The 20,000-nt window shown below is 48.9% G+C and overlaps 1 protein-coding gene and 1 long non-coding RNA gene across 4 annotated transcripts in view; both read left to right on the top strand.

Moving 5' to 3' along the window:
- Window positions 1–20,000, top strand: part of LOC125040023 (disintegrin and metalloproteinase domain-containing protein 10-like) — a 167,299-nt gene that overhangs the window by 25,068 nt on the left and 122,231 nt on the right. The gene's annotated exons all lie outside the window — the stretch shown is intronic.
- The window catches only part of LOC125040024, a 59,227-nt gene that overhangs the window by 14,379 nt on the left and 24,848 nt on the right, over window positions 1–20,000 (top strand). The window contains exon 3 of the long non-coding RNA XR_007116160.1: window positions 17,187–17,231. This is a non-coding gene — a long non-coding RNA (uncharacterized LOC125040024). The remainder of the gene's footprint in view (window positions 1–17,186; window positions 17,232–20,000) is intronic.

Here is a 20,000-nt window from a genome sequence, read left to right as displayed (position 1 = left end):
CGCACACGCACAAACCGACATACACCGACACACACCGACACACACCGACACACACCGACATACACCGACACACACACACACACACACACACACACACACACACACACACACACACACACACACACACACACACACACACACACACACACGCACGCACACGAACACGCACACGCACACGCACACGCACACGCACACGCACACGCACACGCACACGCACACGCACACACGCACACGCACACGCACACGCACACGCACACGCACACGCACACGCACACACGCACACGCACACGCACACGCACACGCACACACACACACACACACTCACTCACTCACTCTAATACACATGCATACATACACCCATAAAGACCCCCCCATACACACACACACATACACGCGCGCGCGCGCATACACAGACACACATACATACACTTACACATACACATATATACACACACACACACACTCACCCACACTCTTGCTTGTCCAGAGATGGATCCGGACCCATATGCGCATGCACGCATGCACAGGAAGGCCATCCAGGCTCATGCATGATTCTGTCTGGCACTGTCTCCGCCGCCACCGCTGGCACGCGAAGGTCAGCCTTAATGTAATATTTACCTTGTCCACGGCGGGAAGGGAGGAGGCATGGTGAAGGAAGGGGAAGGGAGGATGAAAAACGGAGGAAGGGGAGGTGAGGGGAAGGCAAGAAGAGGAGAGAAAAAGAGAAAGGAAGGTAGGGAGGAGGCATATGGAAAGATGAGGAGGAGGAGGTAAGAGGAAAGAAAGGAAGAACAGGGAGAAAAGGCAAAGGATAAGGAAGGAAGGAAAAGGAGTCATAGAGAAGGAAGGCAAGAGGGAAGGAAGAAAGAAGAGGAAAGAGAAAAGGGAAGACGCAGGATGTACTAAATGTAAAAGAAAGAGGAAGAGAGGAGATTCTGAGAAAAAGGGGAGGAATGCAGAAAATCTTAAAATTCTGAGGTCATAGTAGAGGAGAGAAAGCATAAAGGTCGGGATACGGAAAAATGATAGCAAGAAAAAAGTTGATAAAAAAATAAAATAAAACAAATAAAAGTGAGAAGTAACGGATTGCTAGAAGTTAGAAAATCTAGAAGAAAAAAAAATCTTATTTGAGCAACATGAATAATAAATGGGGCAAAATTAAACGGGAAAGAAAGAAAAAAAGAAATTAACTAAAAATAAATATATGTAAGAATTTCAGGGAAAAAATTGAAAAAAAAGTAGAGAAGCATGTAAAAAAAAAGAAGGAATGAAGTGGAAAAAGGAAATGAAACGAATATGAAGGAAAGTGTAGAGAAATGGAAAGAATATATGAAGAAAAGCGAAGGAGAAGGGAAGGCACCGAAGGAAAGGGGGAGGGAAGGCGAAGGGAAGAAAGGAGGCTGGCTCGAGGGCAGGCCGAGGAGAGGGAAGGAAGGAAGGCGAGCCGACCTGGACGCATTGTGTAGTCCTTGACCCGAGGGCATTCAGCGCTGCGCCGCTTTTGAGGGAGGTGTAGGGGGCAGGGGGCAGGGGCAGGGGGAGGGGGCGGTTTCTGAGGGTGAGGGCAAGGGGGCAGGCTGGGCAAGGGAGCACGGGGCAGGGGGGCAAGGCGACAGGAGGTGGTTGCTGTGGGCAAGGGGCAGGAAGGCAGGGAGCGTTGAACGGGGGAAAGAGGCAGGGGGCAAGGAGCAAAGGAGGAAGATTAAAAAAAAAGGTGTTTATATTCGATGGGAATGTTTGCCTTTAATCGCGGACAAGTGTTTGCGTACGAACGTGTTACGCAGTTGTTTCCTTTAATGAAGAGACGATTCCTCCCGCACTTAGCTGCTTCCGGGGAGAACTGTGAATGGAGTGGGTAGGGGAGTTGGAGTGTGTGTGTGTGGGGGGGGGGGGGGCTGCGAAGTACGTGAGGGAGGGGAAAAGGGAGGGGGGAGGCGAAGTACAAGAGGGAGGGGTGGAGGGAAGGGGAAGGGGAGTGGGGAGGAGGAGGAAAGGAAGACTGACTACTCGTTCGTCATGACCAGCAAACAAAAGGAGTAGGAGAAGAATAAGAACAAATAAAAATAAAAGGAAATAAGTGTAGAGTCACAACGGAGAGTGCGCGCGGGCAACAAATCACCACTATCGCCGCTGCTATTGCACTTCACGGACTTGGCAAGATATAAAATGGAAACGTGATTGCAGAGTTTACTTAAGAAGGCCGGCGAGGAGATTTGGCAGTGTTTTAGTGTGTGGTTTAGTGTGTGTGGCGGCGTGAGTGTGTTTTTGAGTGTATGAGTGAGTGTTTGGATGTGTCTACGTTGAGTGTGAGTGTGGGTGTGAGTGTGGGTGTGGGTGTGAGTGTGAGTGTGAGTGTGAGTGTGAGTGTGAGTGTGAGTGTGAGTGTGAGTGTGAATGTGTGTGTGTGTGTGTGTGTGTGTGTGTGTGTGTGTGTGTGAGTGAGTGAGTGAGTGAGTGAGTGAGTGAGTGAGAGAGAGAGAGAGAGAGAGAGAGAGAGAGAGAGAGAGAGAGAGAGAGAGAGAGAGAGAGAGAGAGAGAGAGAGAGAGAGAGAGTGAGAGTGAGTGAGTGAGATGAGGAGAGAATGAGATGGAGAGAATGAGATGGAGAGAATGAGAGAGAGAGAATGAGAGAGAGAGAATGAGAGAGAGAGAATGAGAGAGAGAGAATGAGAGAGAGAGAATGAGAGAGAGAGAATGAGAGAGAGAGAATGAGAGAGAGAGAATGAGAGAGAGAGAATGAGAGAGAGAGAATGAGAGAGAGAGAGAGAGAGAGAGAGAGAGAGAGAGAGAGAGAGAGAGAGAGAGAGAGAGAGAGAGAGAGAGAGAGAAGAGAGAGAGAATATCTGTATCTGTGACTGAGATAGACACACGCAGACAGTCTGATGAGAGGCATGATGTACAAGCATCGAGAGACAATTGCCCACGCATAAACTTAAGAAAGCAAAACATAGCAATCGGGAGTTGGAGATCTATTTCTCGGGGGATTGGAATGGCAGCGAACTCAAGCCATGCACGGGAGAAAAGTCACGGGTAACCAGGATAGACAGCGACACAGGAAACAACTCCAGCGCGTGAGGGCGGAGCATTGCACAGCGTACGCGAGATTTTTCTGGCTTTCGTTCTCCCTTTTTTTTTTTTTTTTTTTTTTTTTTTCTTTCTTTCTTTCTTTCTCTTCCTACCTTTCTTCATGCTCCTCGCCCTCGTCTTCATCCTCCTTGTCTGCGTCATGTTCGTCTTCCTCCTCGATCTCGTCGTCGTCCTCCTAATCCTAATCACAATCCCAATCCTCCTCCTCCTCCTCCTCCTCCTCATCTTCCTCCTAATCCTAATCCTAATCCTAACCCTAACCCTAATCCTCCTGCTGCTCCTCCTCCTCCTCCACCTTCTCCTCCTCCTCTCTCTTCCTCATCTTCCTCCTCCTCCTCCTCCTCCTCCTTCTCTTCATCCTTTTCATTTTGCCATTCTTCCCGCCTTTTTTTCCTCTTTCTACGTCTATGTTTACCCTCTTCTGCCCAATCTTCCTCAATACATTTTTCCTTTGTGTTATTTCTCTTGTTTACCGTCTCATTTTCTCCCTTGTACTCATTTAAAGGTTTCTTTTGTCCCTGATAAGTCACGAATGTGCAGCTGTGCGTCACGAGTGATCAATAGCGGGACGACCAAATCTCAGCATGGCCCAAATTCAGTGTTTGCATATAGGCCTATTTTTTGCATCATAGGCCTATCCTTTTGTACCCGATGCACGCTGAGAAAGTTTTGTTTCTTCGGAAAATAAACCGAGACTATTATTATTCTTCCGAGCCGCGTCTGTAGCATGACACCCGAGTGCAAAATCCAGATGTCGCGAGTGCTTGACCGCTGGGCTGAGGGGCTGACCCAGCAACAAGTAGTGTTGTTGTTATTTGTGCGAACTGAGGGTTTGATATTTGTTTGTGTGACGAAGAGATGGGGGGTGGGGGGGGGGGGCGGGAAACCGTTCACTCGCTTTCGTGATTTTTTGGTTATGTGTCTGTTGCAGGTTCACTTGGCGAAGGGCGAATGTTTTCGGAAATAGAAGAGTGCCACCTTTTATTCTCCTCTTCTTTATGCCCCTTTTCGTTTGGAAAAGTCCTTTGTTTGGTCTGGAGCGGGGGAGGGCTGGGGGTTGGGCGAGGAGTGCCACGTGTTTGCACGAGTATTGAACCTCGCACCGTCCTTTGTGAGGTCTCCATTGGCGGCCTCGACGTCGTGGTCAAGTCCTCATGCATTACTTAGGCTCGGCTTCGTGTTGCTCGTTGGGCTCGCATTAGAAATTGAACGACGCCTGCTATTCAAATGTCAACAGCGAGGGACAGGCCGGGAAAATTGCCCAGAGAAATGCACGGGCGCTGATTCATGGCAAAGGGAGGAGATACGTCGAACCTGTAGGATGCCACCGTCCAGCGGCCATTTAGTTTCATGCTGATGAGATTTTTTGTGCCATTGCAGTACTTTGCCAACGTGGCATGCAGCCTAGCACAGAAGATACGGCGGACTGGCAGTGTCTTATCATTTTCTTCTCACGAACTTCAGCTGCTTTAGTATGCTTTCTTGTTGTTATTACCAGGACGTCGAGCGAGTGGCTATGGATCCTTATCCCGAAGGCGCGCGTGCCGAAGGATAATTCCCGGGTGTTATTGTCCCGCGGGAGAGCACTTCGCGGCCGTTATTGTCTAGCAAGGGCGCGGGGACATTTTTGTTGCCTTGAATGACGAATGGCATTTATTTGGGCTTGGTACTCGGCCAGGATTTATTGTCGGATTGAATCCCGCCGGAAGTGTATTGTTTCGTCGGACAATGCAAAGATTTTTTTAATGAATTTTGCTGCAGTAGATGATTGTACGTAAAACGGAGTTCTCTTCGCGCATCTTCGAATGGCATTGTGTAACGATTTCGTACCTGCAAACGGCCTCCCGGAGAACTGTGCAGCATGTCACGCTCTTGTAACACAGCCTTCGCGACTGTTACTTCTTTGGAGGACTCTGCAACAGCGTTACGTGGCGTCTCTCGCAAGTTTCCTTTGATGTTGAATTTGGTAATCACTTTGACATGTAGAAATATTAACTTCTCTTTGGGTTTATTTGCCTTTTGTTTCGGGAAATTGTTTTAGTTATTTGATCAGATTGTTCAGATGGTATTGCACAAATTTGTTAATATTATTTGATCGACTTTGATCGTTTTACGTTATTTCGTGTGAGCGAGGAGGAGTGAAGGTTGAACACAAGAAAATGGGGATAAAGTAGAAGAGACAAGGAAAATTGACCAAAGAAAGCGGGAAGAACGCTTAGAATGCACGGGAAATGACAAAACGAGGGGAGCGAGAATAAGAGGAGATTTGACGAAAGAAAGGGCGAAGAAAAGAAAAATTGAAGGAAGATTGACTCGCCTAAAAGCAAAGGATGTTGACTTCCCACCCTGACATTCTTACCATTAGCTGTGTGCCTTTCACATAAAAATATTTTTTTTTGTTTTTTTTTGTTTTTTTTTTTCTACTTTCGCCCCGCTGTCACTCCCGCGTTCCTCCAAGCCGTGGATCTTCGCGGTGCAATTGCAGCCGAAACGAGTGCAGTAACGTGATATACGGATAAATATTGCATGTTGAAAGCGCTGGACCGGAGAGCGAGACGGAGAGCGTTGGGTGGGAAGGGGTTGAGGATGAAAGGAAGAGAGAAATAGAGGAATTGGGGAAAGTACTGCGATAAGAGGAAGTGTAAAGGACAAGAGAAGGGACGGAAGAGAAAAAGGAACATTTGGACGGAGGAACTGTCTAGAAACGAGAGAGGAAGAGAGATTAAGTGGAAAGAGAAGAAAAGCAGAAGTGGAAAATGTAAAATTGATGGCGGAAAGTGAAAACAGGAACGCGGTTGACCAAGGCCGCGGGTGTATCACCAACGGTAAGGACTGAACACTTTCCAAAGCGCGGTTGGCGTAATTTCGGCCTGAAATAATGGTGAGAAAACATAACAGCATGAGTGTGTGGTACCCTCCCGTTCCCTCCCTCCCCCCTTCACGAGCGAGTCAACTGAGTCGGAACGGAGATTCACAAGCTCGCCAGGCTGTTTCCTGGACCCAAAGTTGCCTCAGTGCCTTAAACAGATATGTTCAATATCTTCCTCTATTTCCAGAGCTTGTGTAGAGGGGCGGGGCTACAGCCTCGGGTGCACAAGCAAGGGGAGCCATCGGTGCACAGGAATGGATTCTAAAAGTTCTTTAGGCCAATTGGCACAGACGTATATGTATAAAACAGGATGATCAGGGAGTGGCTGTTTGTAAATTTCCACGATACATAATTTTAAAGCCGATTCTGACATTGTTTCTGCTATTTTTAGGGTGCCGATCGCCTTAATTCTTCATTCTGCTCGTACGGGTCATTCGTGCAAAACTTCGTCGTGCGCGGATTCACAAGGATATCAAGTTCATCTCGCATTGTTTTGCTCTTCCTCCCAAGCCTCGGCTGTGGACTCGGGCTTTTCTTGCGCCCCTTATTTGCATATCGCAGACGTCAGCCATTGTCTCGGCAAAAGGACGTCGTGTCCTCTTAATCGATGTGGACGCCCAGTGCCGACTCGAGAGGGTCACGGCGACTGCTGGTCAGTAGTTGGTGCGCGCTCCTTGAAACAAGCCCCGAAATGGCTCTCACTCTGTTCGTGCCTTGGCTTGCCTTGACTTGCGCTCACTGATGCTTGAGCTTGATTTGATTCCCACGAGGACTCGCCTTCCTCCGCGCGACAGAATGGCAAGTGTGCGATCCGCTGTGATCTTGACATGGTTATCATGCCGGGGGCGCCTCGTAATTACCAATGGCCTTGCTGGGGTCGGAGCGGAGGCGAAGGCCGTTCGCCGTCTCGAGTTGCTTGTTTGCATCGCCGCTGGCGAAGTTTATCATCGCCAATTTCCATTGTGTAGTTTTTGTCTGTTCTCGCCTTGGACCTCTTGCAGCCGTTGTTGTGATATACCTAACCGTCGAGGCTGCTCGCGGAAGCCGCGGCAAATCTCCGTACATTGTCTGCATTTTCAAAGAATGCTCTCCCTCCCATACAACACTAATGCCGCAGCGCGCGAGGGCCAGCACCTGTCATCGCTGCTGGATCGGGGCCGAGCCGTGCCGTGCACTCTCGCGTCACTCTGGTTTGTACCTTGTTGCACTCAAAGGGCGTCCTCTAGTCCGCGGCTGCACCTGCCGCTTGGAAATGGAAAGTCTCCCTCTCACCTCCGAAGAACTCGTGCTGTTTTGTGCTACTTTACGGTGTCGCTCGGCTGTCATGTCACGCGCCTTCCGGGTGCCGCAGGCAAATAAGTTTCTCGGCGCCAAGTGCTCCTCCCGCGAATGAGTCCGCTCTTGCGATTCGTCTCGCTGCCGCCACTTTCTTTCTCGGGATAATGAGCGGCGTGCTTTCGCAGCGCTACAAACTTCATTACCTGAGCCTCGCCTGCTCCGATGCACTTTGTCGGTAATTATGAGCACCGATGTGATTGAGTCACTGATCGCGTTCAATTGTTTATAAGTCGACCCACCCTTGCGTCACCCTCCGCCGTTTTGTTTGTTTACCCATCGCGTTTGATTATTACGCTGTGCATACCCCAGTGACCGTCATATGGTCATGCGCCATTGCCAAGCGAAACGAACAGCAACATCTGGGCGGGGCAAACTAACAGCACCATTGGAAAGTCACTCTCTAATGGCAACATCGTGAGTAGTCTTAATAACCTACGGTGTTGCCATCACAAAGGTTAGACCCTCGACCCTCCTGCATTGCTGGGTTTCTTGCAGCATGGTGGAACACGGGGAAACTAGTGTGGGTACGCGGACGCGCTGTTCTCTGCACGCTGAAGCTGAATTAAAACCAACGGAATGAAATTGGGCACTATTTTATATATATCTATAGAGAGGGAGAGGGAGGGAGGGAGAGAGAGAGAGAGAGAGAGAGAGAGAGAGAGAGAGAGAGAGAGAGAGAGAGAGAGAGAGAGAGAGAGAGAGAGAGAGAGAGAGAGAGAGCGAGCGAGCGAGCGAGCGAGCGAGAGAGAGAGAGAGAGAGAGAGAGAGAGAGAGAGAGAGGGGGGGGGGGGGGAAGACTGTGTCTGTATTCATAATAGAAAGAGCGACAAAGAGATAAACTGACAAGTAGGATAGGGGGACATACATGATATACAGACATAGATAGACTATTGCCCACGCACAAACATAAGAAAGCAAAACAGAGCAATCAGGAGTTAGAGACAGATACAAAGACAGAAACAGAGAGAAAAAGTAAAATTTCAACTATGAACTTCACCCTAAATGTTGCCAACACGAGCACATGTAACACAGATCACGTTAGGCTCATCGCGGCAGACGCTGATGGTTATTACATAAAAATATTGCCTCATCGCATTGGCTTTTATTTGAACTGTTCACCAGACCAGAATGGATGGCCAGGGTTCATTTGTTCACAACTGGGGCATATCGAGGCTACTCTTATCGGCTAGTTGGCCGTTGATGTTTGCTCGTTACTGCGTGTCACCTGACGTATTTTTTGGCTTTAAAAGAACGGATTTCCGTATTTAGTCACTTATTTGCATGCTGATTACGAGAGCTCACCAACATCACTCAGGCTTAATCATGCAGCGTCTTGGTGGTCAAGCGCGAGGTGACTTGTATGATTTCTGTGTCTCAGATGTTGATATTCCGGTACGTTGTAGGTTTAAAGAAAAGGCAGGGCCTTACCGTCCTATGTTGACCTACAGGCCGTATAACCCGGATGTGGTGAAGCCCAGATACTGTAAGACCCATATACTGTAAAGATCACAGGTTATGTAAAACCCAGATACTGCCAATGTATTGTAAAGTCCAGAGACGTAAAGGCCAGATGTTATTAGAAGTCTGAAGTGCCGAGGCAGAATGGCCAGATTAAAGGTAGCTGTGTTGCCTTCCTGTGATGTTGGCTTTGTCGGGCATGGATTCGTTTCGATTCATCCGTTTATTCTAGGAGTCCCCCCTCCCCCCTCTGTGGATTGAACAGCCACTTCGTTCACACTTCGCTTTCTCTTCTTAGAACTCTTTGTATACATCACAACCTTTTTTTTTCCAGCGTGTGAAATTTTTGTGTGGGAGAAATTTGTTTAGTCTTGATGATGCGAATTATTTTAAGCACATCCCCTAGAGGAGTTCTTAGGTGGATCTTGTAGATTTAATCTTTAAAAAGGAAATAGTTCTTGTATTAGTTTAAGGCGAGATTTTCCTCTTTCGACATCGCGTGATAAAAATTATCTTTCCCTTAATTTTGTTGGTTTGGTGTTATTGCGTGAGTTTCCTGAGCGGTAGGAAATTAAGGCGCTTTTAGTTTTTTGCTATATCACCTTATTAAAATGTTTTATCAGTCTCTCTCTCTCTCTCTCTCTCTCTCTCTCTCTCTCTCTCTCTCTCTCTCTCTCTCTCTCTCTCTCTCTCTCTCTCTCTCTCTCTCTCTCTCTCTCTCTCTCTCTCTCTCTCTCTCTCTCTCTCTCTCTCTCTCTCTCTCTCTCTCTCTCTCTCTCTCTCTCTCTCTCTCTCTCTCTCTCTCTCAGTATACAGATAGGTATATATACTTATATAGTTAAATAAACAGATTTGAGTATCGATAGATGAATTGACATAGAAAGAAAGGTATGTAGATATAAACTGCGCCAATCGGTTGAGCTAAGGATGTCATTTTTTCCTCGCGTTTTTGATTGGTTGAGGTAAAGGAGATGAGTCGCAGAACATGTGCGGAACATGTTTTACTCTTCACCTGCCCGAGCTCGGCGATTTTGAAAGTGTGTGTGAGCGGCTCCACCCCAAGCCACCGCATTGGCCGATTTATTTGATTTTCTCTGGCCGCGGTTTAATTGTAGTTTGTGTGTACATTTGCCTTAATTGTTTGTTAGACTTGGCTGGCCTTTCGTTTCTTCGTGTGGTTTCACTCTCTCTTGTCTCCTTGTATTATTCTTGATGATAATTAGACCGAAATTGTTAAGCAAATAACGCAGCGATAGGAGTTAGTTTATTCTGCTGTCAAGTAAGTAGAGATTGTGAGTGTATTGCGAACCTACAAAGCTTGGGTTTACGAAGCGTTTGTCCAAAGACATGTTGGTGAATGAGATAGTCCTAAAGCTGGAAGAGGAAGAGACGGCGATTACATTGGCAGTGGAGATGGGATAATGAACACTAAGCGGGGATGGAGGTACTTGGCTCTTGTTGGGGGAATTAAAAGGTTGATAGCTATAGAAAATGAGAAGATAATTACACCTGGTTTTAAAGGGGTTGTCTCGCCGCGTTTCGCAAGTCCCGCACTCTTGCTTTGTCCTGTCCCCTCGCGACCTCCTCAGCCTCACGTTAAAGGTGAAGCGGGGCTGCCCCTCTCGTACTTAAATCGTGGACGTGGTGTTCTCCGTGGACGTACACGTGTTGGTAAACCAGTCAGTGTCCTTATCCCTCCTCCTACCCTTCGTGTTGCCCCTCTTCCTTCGCCGCCTCCTCCTTTTTCTTCTTCTACTTCTTCTCCTCCTCCTTCTTCTTCTTCTTCTTCTCCTCCTCCTCCTCCTCCTCCTCCTCCTCCTCCTCCTCCTCCTCCTCCTCCTCCTCCTTCTCCTTCTCCTTCTCCTTCTCCTTCTCCTCCTCCTCCTCCTCCTCCTCCTCCTCCTCCTCCTCCTCCTCCTCCTCCTCCTCCTCCTCCTCCTCCTCCTCCTCCACCTACCCTCCACCTCCACCTACCCTCCACCTTGTGAAGGTTCGTGCCCTTGCCCTTGTCTTTTCATTTTGCCGTGATGTTTGGTTCAAGGTGTTCTTGTTTCTTTTTATGCGTCTGGTTTCTTCGCCATCAGTCAGCTGGGTTATAATTCTTCCGGCAGCAGATCGAAGCCTTAGCACAGTGTTTACCGTCGGTTTCGTGAACGCGCCGCCACGGGAATCAAGATTGGATCTTGTGTAAATCACTGGCGAAATGCGATGTGGGAGATGCCACGCGAGTCGGGTTATTGTCGTTTTGTCCGTGTCGATGTAAGGCTCCGGCTGTATGGTTGCACTCCTCTCTTCGGCGCTGCTTCCCTTCCCGGTTCCCCTTCTCTTTGCCTTCCCTTCGCCCTCTGTTTATCCCTTCGCCCTATACTTGTCCTCCCTTTGCCCTCTACTTGTCCTCCATTTGCCCTCTACTTGCCCTCCCTTTGTCCTCTACTTGTCCTCCCCTCGCCCTATACTTGCCCTCCCTTCGCCCTCCCTTCGCTCTCCCCTCGACCTTCTCGCGCTCTCCTATCCCCCTACCCCTCGTTCTCCCCTCTCCTCCTCGTCGCCCTAACCCTTATCCTTCCCTCCCCTCGCCCTTCCCTCCCCTCGCCCTTCCCCTCCCCTCGCCCTTCCCCTCCCCTCGCCTGGCATTGACCTGCTTACCCAGATCCCACACGCCGCGCGAACACCTGACCTGCTGTTATGGCTGTTTTTGTATGCATGTAAGCGGCGATGACGCGCGGCGGATCAGGGCGGCCGCCGTCATCAGGCCGGTGGAAGGGAGGGTCCGAGGCCGCGCGAATGAGAACGAGCTGCCATAAGGGGAAGGGGGACAGGTGCAATGATGGCACTCGTATTGGTTGGCATCATTAGTGAATGGCAATGCACGTCTGGCAATGAGTTAATTGTGAGGTGCGCTCGGGAGTGGCTCTTGCAGCGACGGCCACGAGTCATTATGGCTGTTGACGGCGGCTTAGGCATGCGTTTATGTTGGTCATGTATAGTATAGTTATATAATATAGATGTCACGACCTTTCGGAGGCCGTCTCTGTGAGAGTTTCGTACCCAAGAACAGTACTTTGGGTTCTCCTGCACCGGGATTTCGACATGTATTATTGAAGAGGGTCGTCGAGGATAATAGCGCAGCCCTTGTGCACCCAAGCAGCACCTGTCAATCGCCTTAGAGTCAGGCCCTGAATGGGAATTCGACAGCATTAATGGGTCTGTTGTGTCAACCGTCCCTGCGCCCCACGTCCCGGCTGCTCCTCTTGCTTGGGGCGACGGCTGCTTGCTTAGGGCGGAGGCGGGCCTTGAAAAGCTCTATTATTGTTATTGTTATCAGCATTATTGTTGTTATTTTATTGTTATTATTATTATTATTATTATTATTATAATTATTGTTATTATTATTGTTGTTATTATTATTATTGTTGTTATTGTTATTATTATTATTATTATTATTATTGTTGTTGTTTTCTTATTGTTATTATTATTATTGTTATTATTTTCCCTTCGATAATAACTTTATTGTTGTTACTGTTAATAATATTATTACTTAGTTAAAAAGAACTAAAAAAGGTACGAGAGGAAAACAATAATTGCGAGATTAGATAAACGCAATCCCGTCGAAGTCTGTGGATGGACGTTAGTGATTGAGACAATGATGATAATTAGAAAGGGGTGGACGGGAGGTGCAAGAGGAATCATAGTTTAATGATGGCGATGAGCTCCAGGTTAAGCTTGATCATTCGCCATTACTGGAGGACGAGATGGAGAAGGGCAGCCGGTGGATTTGGTGGAGGTGGATGTTGAAGCTTGGTGGAGATGCTGGATTGGTGGAGAGGCTGGATTGGTGAAGATGCTGGATTGGGAAGGATAGTGGATTGGTAGAGAAGCTGGATTGGTGAGGATTGTGGATTGGTGGAAATGGTGGATTGGTGAGGATAGTGGATTGGTGGAGATGGTGGACTTGGTTGCTTGGTGTAGACGATGGGTTGGTGGAGTTTGTGGATTAGTGGAGTTGGTTGAGATTGTGATTGGAGGATGAAGGGAAGGAAAGGGAGCAGAAGAGGTGTGAGCAGCGGATAAACAAGGAGAATGGAGGAAGAGGAGAAGAGGAGGGTGAACATGATGATGATTTAAGAAGATAAAGAGGGAGGAGTGGGGGAGGGGGGGGGGCGGTGTAGCGTGGAGTGGGTGCGACCCCGACGTTGCAGGTGTTCTCTGCTATTGTTACTTACCTTGTATGGCGTGACTCTGTGGTTTGCTCAGCAGAGCTACGAGGTGCTGAGGGCAAGGCATCGGTCCCGCAGCTTTTTGTCCCGGAGAGATGCCGTCTGCGGCTGGAGTATCGTGGCGGGCTGTCGGTCCTGTCGGCACGTCGAAATCGAATCGCCAATTCTGTCCCCATTCATCCAGGCAGTGTTCGGTGCGAGCGTCTCGGCGTGTGGCTGTCGTTCCTTTCGGCTTCATTAGCCCCGGGTGCACCTGACCTTTGACCTTTCGGTGCCATGACCTTAAGCCGTGTCATCTTGCAACGCTGGGCCGGGCGTCATCGCAGCCCGGCTGAGAGGGAGGAGAAAGGTCGCGTGTTCATCCCGTAGCGGCGGCTTCGAGCTTGCTTGCGTTCAAATGTCAACCTAGAATTATTGGTGGGTGGCCAGCGGGGAACACGGTGCCACCCCCCACCCCCGATGACGTCACACGCTGGCTATTGCCATGGCAGCCGTGGTGACGTCACGTGCTCTTTGGGTCGGAGTTGTTGACGGCGCCCGGCGTAGTGAGGCTGGCAGGAGAGGCGCCCTTTGTTAGGCTGGTCATTTAGATGTCAACTGCCATTGGTGCTGCTGTGAGCTTTCGTTGCTCGTTGTTTGCTCTGCGAGTCCATTGCAGTGGTGATGCAGGATTTTAATAAATTCCAATGATTTCGTTCGCTGAATTTAATCGACGGTATTTACGGATAAAGCAAATTTGATTCGCTCGTTATGGAGATGGGTTGCATCGGTCCTTCCCGCTTCCCTCCACCTACCCCTTCGTAAGCCTTCGCCAGAGCCAGGGCCTGGGTTCGGAGCTCTGTTTTTTGTGATTCCGTAATGGCAACGATCAGACTCTCTATGGAGAAGCAGTGTTGAGCAGTCTGTCATACTAGTCGCTGATTCACACTTCTGGTTATGGGCTTGCGTTGAGACTCGCGAAATGTCATATATAGATTTAGTGTGAAAGGAGCTGATGGATTCGATTCATCCGTAACACGTGTTTGCTTTTGTGTGTGTGTGTGTTGTGTGTGTGTGTGTGTGCGTGCGTGCGTGTGTGTGTGTGTGTGTGTGTGTGTGCGTATGCGTGTGTGTATGTGTGTGTGTATGTGTGTGTGTATGTGTGTATGTGTGTATGTGTGTATGTGTGTGTGTATGTGTGTATGTGTGTATGTGTGTATGTGTGTGTGTGTGTGTGTGTGTGTGTGTGTGTGTGTGTGTGTGTGTGTGGTGTGTGTGTGTGTGTGTGTGTGTGTGTGTGTGTGTGTGTGTGTGTGTGTGTGTGTAGAGAATGACAAAACGAAACTGAGAACTAGGAGGGATATACACAAAGAAAAAGGAGGGAAACGAGTATCCATGTGTTTAGTTATGTTAGTGTGCGTGTGGTGTTCAGAGCGGCGGAAATGAGTAAACTGTGACAAGAAGAAAAAAATGAGTGTGGAGGAGGGTGTGGTAGGTGGGGGGGGGGGGAGGGTCGAGTACTGTGCGGGACGCCTCTAAACTGAAAGGCTTTAGAGGTTATTTTCGCTTGCCTCTACGAAATGTTGTCGTCATTCCTTGCTCTGGCGGCACAAGTGTTGTTTGATTCTGCTGTAAATAGGAGGCTATCATTATCATTTTCTTCAAGGTTATTCGCCACTTTACTAACGCTCCTCCAGAATTTCCTTAGGGCGCCTTCTCTTGCTTCCATCCCTTGCATCCCCCTGTCACAAACTGCCCTCACCTCCAGCCCCTACATCACCCTGTCACAAACTACCCTCCTCCCCATGTCCTTGCATGACCCTGTTAAAGACTGCCCTCACCCAGTCTTCTACATCATCTTCACGCTTCCCTTGCATCGCCCTGTCACAAACCGCTCTCATCGCCATCCCTTACGTGACCCTGTCACAAACTTCCCTCATGACTCTTCTACATTACCCTGTCAGAAACTAGCCTCACCCTCATTCCCATACTTTACAGTTAAAGACTGTTCTCATCATGTCAGATCCCCTTCTTCACCCTTTCGGAAACTTCCCTCATGTCTTTTCCCTTACATTACCCTATCAGAAGCTACCCTCACCCCCATCCCCTTACATCACCCTGCCATCCCCTTACATGTTCCTGTCAGAGACCTCCCTCCCTTTCATCGGCATCTGTTTTGGAAAGGACCTGCATTAACGATTCGTGACGAACATAGGCTTTCAACTTTCTTTCGTGTGCGGATGCTTTGTTTGCCGACTTGTTGACTCAGTGCTGGCTGGTTCGTTGAGCGCACTTGCTTTTGTCTTTGTCTGTCCCCGTCTGACATACACTCTCTCTATTTCTCTCTCTCTCTGTCTCTGTCTATGTCTCACTCCCTCTCTCTCTCTCTCTCTCTCTCTCTCTCTCTCTCTCTCTCTCTCTCTCTCTCTCTCTCTCTCTCTCTCTCTCTCTCTCTCTCTCTCTCTCTGTCTCTGTCTCTGTCTCTGTCTCTGTCTCTCTCTCTCTGTCTCTCTCTCTCTCTCTCTCTCTCTCTCTCTCTCTCTCTCTCTCTCTCTCTCTCTCTCTCTCTCTCTCTCTCTCTCTCTCTCTCTCTGTCTCTGTCTCTGTCTCTGTCTCTGTATCTGTCTCTCTCTCTCTCTCTCTGTCTCTCTCTCTCTCTCTCTCTCTCTCTCTCTCTCTCTCTCTCTCTCTCTCTCTCTCTCTCTCTCTCTCTCTCTCTCTCTCTCTCTCTCTCTCTCTCTCTCTCTCTCTCTCTCCCTCCTCCCTCCCTCCCTCCCTCCCTCCCTCCCTCCCTCCCTCTCTCCCTCCCTCCCTCCCTCCCTCCCTACCTCTGTCTCTGTCTCTGTCTCTCTCTCTCTCTCTCTCTCTCTCTCTCTCTCTCTCTCTCTCTCTCTCTCTCTCTCTCTCTCTCTCTCACTCTCTCTCTCTCTCTCTCTCTCCTCCCTCCCTCCCTCCCTCCTCCCTCCCCCCTCCCTCCCTACCTCCCTCCCTCCCTCCCTCCCTCTATCTCAACCTCCCTCCTTTCCCTCTCCTTTCCCCCTCCCCTTCCCTCTCCTTTCCCCTTTCCCTCCCTCCCCCCCTCTCTCATCATCATCATCTCTCCCTAACTCTCCCCCTCTCTCCCTCTATCTCAACCTCCCTCCTTTCCCTCTCCTTCCCCCCTCCCCTTCCCTCTCCTTTCCCCTTCCCCTCCCTCCCCCCTCTTACCTCTCCCTCCCTCGCTCCCCTTCCCTCTCTCTTCCCCCCTCCTCTTCCCTCTCCATCCCCCTCCTCCTCCCTTCCCTCCCTCCTCCCCTTCCCTCTGTCACCCCTCTCTCCCCCTCCCTCCCTCCCTCTCTCCCTCCCTCCCTCCCTCCCTCCCTCTCCTTTAAGCGTGTGTGTGTGTCGTATCGTATTGCAATGTCAGCATATATATGTACATGTGTGTGTATGTATGTGTTTGTGTGTATTTGTCATGCCGTATTGCATTGTGTCGTGTTGTGTATGTGTGTGTGTATGTGTATGTTTATTGATTTGGGAGTTGGGTAAGTAGGTGCATCAGTGAGAGTGAAACCGCGGAGCGTGATGACGGCGGCCTGGCTGGAGAGAGGAGAGCGGGGAGCCATAACGCCCAGTAACGTCATTTGGTGCAGGTTTGGGGTGTGAGTAATGCTCGCACGTGGCTCCTTCGCTCCCCAGGGCATGGCAGGCCCGTCGTCGCCCCCTGGGTGAGGGAGGCCCGTCGCCGGCGTCTGCCACAGGGCCACACCTCCGCCTTAGCCAGCGCTGTCGGCTTTTAGGCATGATGTTGCGGGCACAATGCGGATGCTGCGTACCCGGAGCTGTGTTTTGTTGAAGGATGGGTTGGTCGTTCCTGGAGGTTGTTTTCTGGTAGGACGTTGGTGATGCTGGGTTGCAGAACACAATAATTGTTTTTATTACTGTATCGTTGTTGTGATTATTATCTCTACCACCAACAACAACAACTGCAGCGAATAACAACAAAAACAACATATTTTGTTCGAAGCGGTACCCCTGTGATCTTTGTTTCGCCAATTACATACTTAAAATGTGTATACATCAAAACATCTGTTTTGTTCCAGGATTAGAAATAATGTAACTTAACAGTGTAACCACCATTATGCTGCGTTACAATGTAGATGCGAAGAAAAACTAATTGGCATTTATTAGATGTATGTATGTATGTCTGTATTTTTTAATGGGTTCCTGTTTTAATTCTTTTTTATTTATTTTTGCAGGTGAGGTGGCAGTCGGGGATCGTATTAGCATGACGAGTGTGTTGGGTGAGTGATTTGTCTGATTGGGGAAGGACTGAAGAGGGGAAGGAGGAGGAGTAGGAGAAAAAGAAGATGAGAGAAAGAAAGGGAAAGAGTACAAGGAGAAGGAGAAGGACGAGAAGGAGGGAAAAAAAGGACTTCAAGGGAACAAGGAAGACTGTGCTTGCGTGCGTGGGCGTGGGCGCGCATGAGGGAGGTAAAGAAATAAATCTATATACTATAGATATATAGAAAACAAGGGAGAGAGAGGGGAAAGAAAAAGCATGAGGGAAACAGAGGGTCAGAGGATGCGACGTGGAGGTCACACTTGCTATGTGTATGCAAGAAAGGAGTCCATAATTCTTGCAAGTTTATATTCACTCTTCGCGACAGATCCTTTTAGTGCGGGTTCGCTGTTGCCGTGTGCGTTTAGCCCTTTTATTTTTTATTTGTTCATTTATCCACTCGTGGTATGATGGTGATCAGTATCAATTATCAGTATCTTTATTATTCTTGTTCAGCTTCATGTTCTCTTTCCTAAATTCGCCTCTCCCTTTCTTGTCTCCCTCCTGATCATCTCTCTTTCCGTAGCCATATGCACCTCATTCCCTTTTTCCCCTTTATCTAGTTCCCTTGTTCCCTTCCTGCCTTCCTTTTTTTCTTTTATCTCCGCGTTCACTTTTTTTCTTCTTCCCCATAGCTTCGATCCACTGCCATCGTTCTCTCTCGTCCTCTCTCTCTGCTGCCCTCCCTTTGTCATCTTTTCATTTTGTTGATGAGGTTGGAGGAGGGGAAGAGAGGAGAGGGAGAGAGCAGGGAGGGAAAGAGCAGGGAGGGAAAGAAGGAGAGAGGGAAAGAGATGAGGGTGAGATAGAGAAAGAGAGAAAGAGGATAGGAGAGAAGGAGATAGAAAAGGAGAGGAGAGAAAAGAGAATAAGAGAAGGGGACAAAGAAGGAGTGAAGAAGATAGAGGAGAGAAGGGGATAGAGAAGGAGATAGAGAAGGAGATAGAGAGAGGAGGAGTTTGGGAGGGAGCGAGAGCAAGAGAGCGAGACCAACCCAGAGGAATAAAAGAAGATCGGCTTGGGAAACGTATTCCATGTTCTGCCAGAAAAGCCGTTAAGGTTGCCAGGCAGGGAGTCGGTCGGCTGCATCGGCGCTGTGTACCCTCAGCCATCGGCACAGCCTTCGTGGTGGTGTGTGTGTGTGTGGGGGGGGGGGGGGGGGATGCTGCTGATCGGCGCTGGGTCACCGCTGAGCGAGGAGAACGGGTCTTGCTTCTGAGGCGGTTCGAACTAGACTGGGGGTGGACTCGCAGGCGCATCCGGGTGTTACTGAAATCCTTGCTGCTGAAATCAGGCGGATCCGTTCATTGTTATTCTGGTCAGATCCTTCAGGACGCGGCTGAGTTGGCTGAATTGCTTCCTGTCCCTGGTAAAAATACTGTAGGAATGGACTCTCTCTCCCTCCCTCCCTCCCTCTCTCTCTCTCTCTCTCTCTCTCTCTCTCTCTCTCTCTCTCTCTCTCTCTCTCTCTCTCTCTCTCCTCTCTCTCTCTCTCTCTCTCTCTCTCTCTCTCTCTCTCGCCCTCTCGCCCTCTCGCCCTCTCTCTCTCTCTCTCTCTCTCTCTCTCTCTCTCTCTCTCCTCTCTCTCTCTCTCTCTCTCTCTCTCTCTCTCTCTCTCTCTCTCTCTCTCTCTCTTTCTCTCTTCTCTCTCTCCCCTCTAGCCTCTAGTGCTCTCTCGCTTTTTCACCCCCTCCCTCAATTCCTTCTTCCCTCCCTCCCTTCTCCCCTCCCTCCCTCCTTCCCTTCCTCATTCCCTACTTCCCTTGCTCATTCCCTCCTTCCCTTCTTCATTCCCTCCTTCCCTTCTTCATTCCCTCCTTCCCTTCTTCATTCCCTCCTTCCCTTCTCTATTCCTTCCCCCCTCCTCTCCTCTCCCTCCGCTCTCCCCATCCCTCCCTCTCCTCCTCCTGGCATTCTCCCCGCCAGTCTTTTCTCTCACGCGGATTTTTAAGCACAGCTGCGTTAGTCCGTCTGTGCCATAGATAACCCTTCTGCTGCTGCTCTTCTGCTGACGTAATGGCAACCCCCCTTTCCCCGGCGCTGCTGCTGCTGACGGCGCTGGCATTCACGGGAATAGACTCGGAAAGGTTTCCATCTGTTATTCATGCCAGTCACAGGAGATTGACTTTCATTATTCAGATCTGGAGGAAAGGTTGTTGTCGTCAGCGATTACTGTGACGTCGATGATGGGACAAGATGCTAACGGGTTAATACATGTTGATACATGTCATTTTTACTATTATTATTATTATTATTATTATTATTATTATTATTATTATTGTTATTATTTTCTTACTGTTGTTATTACTGTTATTGTTAGTAAATGTTGTATTATTATTAGTAGTAGTAGTAGTATTTTTAATTTTGTTATTATTATTATAGTAAAAATTATAAAGAAACAGAGAAAATAAGGGAGTATTATTGGAGACGAGGGAGCCAAGGTGCCATCCATTGTTCCCTGCCGGAACAGTTTCACTTGCGTTGTGGTCGAAGTCCCCCCTTTAATTAGTGGCGGCCCTTGAGTGATGGTTCATAAGGAAGAGCGCATTTTTGACGATTCTGAAGGCTGTTCTCGAGCTTACCGAATGATTCATAGGCAGTTTCTGGTTCTTCTTCTTCTTCTTCGCTTTCTTCTTCTCTTTCCTCCTCCATTTCTATTTTTTAAGGTCATAGCGGAGGACATTGTGGTTGCTGGCGAGAATTTACGTCGATGATTAAAGGGATAGCTCTT

This window comes from Penaeus chinensis, chromosome 28 (genome assembly GCF_019202785.1).
Source record: "Penaeus chinensis breed Huanghai No. 1 chromosome 28, ASM1920278v2, whole genome shotgun sequence".
NCBI lineage: Eukaryota > Metazoa > Arthropoda > Malacostraca > Decapoda > Penaeidae > Penaeus > Penaeus chinensis.
The sequence above is the reverse complement of the archived record's forward strand: the minus strand, read 5'-3'. Positions and strand labels throughout refer to the sequence as shown.